Source organism: Stegodyphus dumicola, chromosome 4 (assembly GCF_044657685.1).
Source record: "Stegodyphus dumicola isolate Sdum_Otavi_A_Nest chromosome 4, ASM4465768v1".
NCBI classification, from domain to species: domain Eukaryota; kingdom Metazoa; phylum Arthropoda; class Arachnida; order Araneae; family Eresidae; genus Stegodyphus; species Stegodyphus dumicola.
The window spans coordinates 43,965,349-43,971,054 of NC_140771.1; the positions used below are offsets into that span (position 1 = coordinate 43,965,349).

The following is a 5,706-nucleotide window of genomic DNA, read 5'->3' on the forward strand; positions in this document are numbered from 1 at the left end:
ACAAAGTAAAGTCTTGCAGGAGCAAAAAAAACTTTGGGCAAAACAAAAGCAGCCTTTGGGGGGAGGGGGATTTTTTTTTTTTTTTTTTTTTTTTGTACAGTCCCAGGTTTTTGGTTCTTACCATTCTTTTCAATTGCTGTGTTTGGTTGCACGGAAGTGGTATGGTCTTGTATTTTGAACATGCTATTTATTATTTTGGTGTGGGTACCATCGTTTGAGTATGTCTGAGGTGACTAAGAGACGAAAAATTTAATTGAATTGCTTACCTGGAGGATGGTGGTGGGAAGCCTAAACATATGCATGTGAAAAAAAAGGTATGTTAAAAAAAATGACGTTTCATTTATTTTTTTTGTCTCTATGTTAATTTTTGTTAGAAGATTTGTTGTTTAATGTTTTTATGTTAGGAAATATGTATTTTTGGTAACTTATTCCTCTCTGTGTATTTTTGGTTGTCTGTGTTTTAAGACAGTGGCGAATGTTTTCTGGTAACTATGATATTTTTAACTTTCTGATTTTCTTAAAGTGAAAATAGATCAATGTGTACATGGACAAAGTTAAGGCAGTGCACAATGCCCAGTTTGTGCAGTTCTCTCTTTTAATAGGTCGATGTGTACATGGACACAGAGTTTGTGTATGTCTTTGACTTCTTATTTTGGTTTTGTGTAGCAGCCACCTTGAAACTGGTGCTGATCCTCTCAGGTGACGATCTTGATATAAAAAAATAAAACAATTCGCCAAGGGTTACAGTAGAGTAAATTTTTACCAAAGATGTTCTACCATAATCACCATTTCAGTGATTTAAACACTAGTGGAGCAGTATGCAGAGATGAAGATTTGAGTTTTGTTTACACAGCATGATGGTTTAGGCACTCCAGCCATTACAGTGAACAAAATTATAATAAACATAGCCACGATAGTCTATAAATATTGATGTATAACACTGCATTAACTAATATATTTCTTATGCTAGTATATACAGAATCCTTAATCGAAGGGAAAATCAGAAGACTGTGCATGCATTTTCCTTTAACTGAAACATGGATTTGACCATACAAATCTCAGTCTTACAGGACATGCCACACTATGCAGATAGACAGTAAAAAGTGCTTGTGTTGTTTTTATTTGTTAGAGGTATGAAATAAATATACTTCTAAATTTTAATTTTTTCTTTTCTTGTTTTACATTTGGATTACCTATCAAAAAGTAAGGAATTTTGATATTATTACAATATCGGAGTTAAAATAACAATTATTGGACATGTTAAAGTAATGAAAATTTTAAATTAGGTTAAAAAGTAATCCTTAATGTGGCATATTTTTGAATTAAACTCTATCGACATTAAAAACAACAAAACGTCCCTCTTTATTAAGGACTTTAATTAACTAATTTTAAATACGGAGCTATGAATGAATTTTTTCCCTTGCATGTTATAATAACTGAAACAAAATTACTCTGATACAGTCAAAATTCCTAAATGCAAGTACATAAAATTTACTTTAGCAATTTAAAGAGATGAGACACACTGAACAGATGAATAAATTTCTATCAAAGAATAATTTATTAAATTTGGCCCATTCCATAGTAAACTTTAACCATTAGATTACATTATTAGTTAGTAAATTAAAAAAAAAATAATAATAATAATCCAAGAATTAATGTCATGAAAAATTTCAAAAACAAGCAGAATTTAATTTAGAAGACCTTTAGACACTTATGATAAATAAATTTGAGAATTCTTCACCCAAAATTAAATTATAATTAACTGAAACCAGTTTGAATGACCTTCTACAAAATCCTTCAGCTGCAATTTTTTCTAGCTTGAAAACCAAATTCTTCTCCACACGGTAATAACATCTTAACCAGCTGAAATTCCTGCAGAAAGTTTGATAACACAGTAATAGAATTAATAGAATAGAAAAATTAACACAAAAGTATAGAACATCATTTAAACTTAACATTATTACAAATTTTGGTGCTTTCTGACTATCTGCAAAGCTGTGAAAATTGGCAAAATGGTTAGTTTATGGTTCATATCTACTGCTCTTTTCACAAGTAGTAATTCAAATAAGCACTTTATAAGAAACAAGAAATTTTAGGATGCACACACACAAAAATATATACATTGGGTCAATATTCACATATTTTTCATCCAATGGAATACTATTCAGAAATTAAGATTAAATATAAAGTATGTAAATACATGTGTGTGGTATGCATATTCATAGTTTGCTATTATCGTGTGCATACTCTTGCTGTTTTAGCATAAGTTGAAGCTGTGAGGGCAGATGATAAGAAAGTATCAGAATTTTTCATGTATAAGAAAAGATTGCCCTGACAATAGTATCTCAATTGTTTAGCATTGACATTTACATAGCGCAGTAGAAATATATAGTAATATATGTATAATAAAAAGATAATTGCATATTATTAATTCATTTTTTTAAATGCCAAACTTTAACAATTCTTTCACATATAATTAAACAGAATTCTTTCACATGAACATCTAAAATCCATTCTTAACTAAAGAATAAATAATAAAACCATGTAAATTTCTTATCAAGCCCATCATTTCCGAAATGTCTACTTCTGAAAGTTCCCAGCATTTCTCAATATATTATTAAATTACTAAACTAAGCATCGATGATCGTCATGTTCGCTAATGTGGCAATATCTTTCACACTTCTTTGTTACCACAAGTAACAAGTAGGCTTCAATAAATCTTTAACTGTTACATGCTACTTTTGTCTAAAATTTGTACAAATAATAAAATTAAATGAGCTATTTATAATATGCTCAAAGAAATAATTTTGTATGAAAATTTGTATGTTATATATTGGCCTGATTAATGATTCAGGAAATAATTTGGATTTTCAAAGTGCTTCCAATAATTCAAATTTCAGCTTGTGTCAAAATAAAATCTATAACACAAAGATAAGCAAATTTCCTTATGAACAATGCATTTTAACATTATTCAATCACTTGCAATCACACAGTACTGATTGCTTCAATAAACATTACTGTAACTGTGTTATTTAATAGACAGTAATGTTTTAATTATTTCCTTAATTAAAACATTACAGTTTTTTCCTCCTTCTAACACCAAAAGAAAACCCAGATAAGAAATATAAAATATCAGTAAAAATAAATTATATTATTGAATGACACTTTACATTAATTACACTTATGCATATATTATTTTATTATAAATTATTTCAAAATCAAAGAAGAGAAGGGGGAGAAACTTTAATATTGACATTTCTAAAATGATATAAACATTAATCATTTAGTACAGTTTGTTATTTCAGGCAAAAAGGATTCACTTTCAATGAAACATTAAGAGAAATGCATATAATTTAAACACCAGTTTATTTTATTTATCAGACAGATTATATCAACTCGAAAAAACCTATCAGTAAAATTCGGTAGTAATAATTCTGAATGTTAGGCAACTTGCAAGATTCAACAAAAATTATCAATACTTTTATTATAATGACAATACTACAGTAACATGAACATAAAATTAAACTGCATATAACTATAAAATAAGTCAGCATATAATAATGGTGCATTGGTTTCTGAAACAATGGGCTTGATGAAAAAATACATGTATTATGGTAGCTATTCATATTCTTCAGCTTTCCTAATATTCTCATGTTCCCTTTACATAACTAAAGTATCTAAAATACAATAAAAATGCAAACAATATTTATGAGAAAATGTTAAAAGCAATCATAAGCATTTGATTGAATGACCATATTTTGTCTTCCTGCAAATCAAATCTTAAAATGATATGCAGTTTGAAAAATGCTTAATCCTTTTATAAAATATTCAAAAAAGATTAAAAAAAGGTACTGTTCTATTATCAGGACCGGGTTCAGAATTGTATTTATGTATGCTTGTATATTTGTGTGTTGGTGTGTCTACATATACACATCTATGCACATACTTACGAACACAGGTTCATACATTTCCGATTCTGGTCCCAATAACAGAACAGTACCCCCAAAAAAACTTGAATTACAAACTAGATTAAGATAATGTTTCAACCATACATATTTTGGACAAAACAATGCAAACTCTTATTTTTATACAATTGTTCAAACTATTTAACATAAATTTATTGCTGCAATGAAATAATAAGCAATCTGATCACACATATTATTTTGAAACTGAATGCATAAACTAAAAAAAATTCAGTCATAAACATTTGGATAGCAGGGCAAATTAGATATTTGAAAAGACAGCCAGCCATTGAGATACACGTAATTCACGACAGAATGGTAAAAATTCATAAAGCTGTGAAACATTTAATTGTCAAAATGACATATATAACATAAATTCGAAAAGCAAAAAAAGTAAATATACAAGTATTGCAACTGAACTTACCTTTCATGCAACAAAAAATATCAATACAAGTTGACCTCATGGCGCAGCCATTTTGGATTTCGTTTCAAATCAGACAGATGTTTACGGATTTGCGGAAGAATACGAGGAACTAGTAGTTTGCCGGATACAATGTGCAATGACGCGAAAGAATATAGTTCTGTAGAACTTCCTACATTATTCCGTAATAAACAGTACTATTTCCTAATTTTTTCTTTATCTAATTAATTAATTAATAGGGAAATAGTTAAATAATGCCGAATTCATTTTTAATGAAATGTAAAATTTTGCATGTATGGGACGACCACCTTCCGTCCAATATTTCTGAGAATATAAACAAATTTTGGAATCTGAGAGTATCAGTAAATAAATATATAGAATATCGCCTCTCAAACGACCACTTCTGAAAGTGACCAATAGTTCTGAGATTATAAATAAATATTGATATTAAGCATTATTTCTATAAGACGACCATCTCTATATAAGACCAAAGTTTCTAGAATCTTGGATAGTCATCAGAGATGTATCTTTACTGCGAAATTATCGCACGACTGTAATTCAATATCAATAACAGATCGCGCGATTGAAAAACATTTTCTGTCCTGTAATTAGAGAAAAAAAATTTTCCTTATGAGGTATTTCTCGTGGTGTAATAGTTCTGCACGCTGGGCCGGTGTTTCAGATGTCCGTGGTTCGATTCACGCCGAAGGCGGTTGCTAATTTTTCATCTCTACGGCTTCCCAAAAAAATCCTAATGTCTCTACAGTGGCGCCCGAACTAAAAAGGTGTTGGATGAGGTATATCCACACCCAGGATTAAAGGTGATTGGATCCCCTTAAAAAAAATTCGGCCTTTAAAAAGAGAAGTAATATAAGGTATTTCTCCCGCTTTCCTAGCGTGTCTTCGGCCCACCAGCGGCCGAGCGGTAAAGTCGCTGAACCCTGGTAGTGCGATCCGAGGTTCGAATCCCGCGAGCGGGCTGGCTGCATGGATGTTTTCGTGGTTTTCCCCACGTGTAACGTGTATACGAGCCAGTTCCCTTAGAAAGTCCTCCACGAAGACATCCCTCCCCTTAGGCAGATAGCCCTAGTGTGCTTTGCCATAATTAAATACACCACCACCACACCTAGCGTGTCTTCGTGGTGTAGTGGTTCTGCACACTGGGCCGATATTCCAGAGGTCCGTCCTTCGATTCCTGGGAAGGCAGTTGCTAATTTTTCATGTTTCCTGCTTCCAAAAAATACCTAATGTCTCTATACCCAAATTTAAAAAAAAATTCGTTTCCGTAATTAAATATATCTATATCTAATTTTACCTATATTT

General features: G+C 30.8%; 1 long non-coding RNA gene across 1 annotated transcript in view; it reads right to left on the reverse strand.

Moving 5' to 3' along the window:
* LOC146997536 (uncharacterized) overlaps positions 1-4,456 on the reverse strand; it is a 5,077-nt gene extending 621 nt beyond the window's left edge. The window contains exons 1-2 of the long non-coding RNA XR_015040640.1: positions 4,387-4,456; positions 1,783-1,872 (exon numbers count right to left, since the gene is read on the reverse strand). This is a non-coding gene — a long non-coding RNA (uncharacterized LOC146997536). The remainder of the gene's footprint in view (positions 1-1,782; positions 1,873-4,386) is intronic.
* Between the last annotated feature and the right edge of the window lie 1,250 nt (positions 4,457-5,706).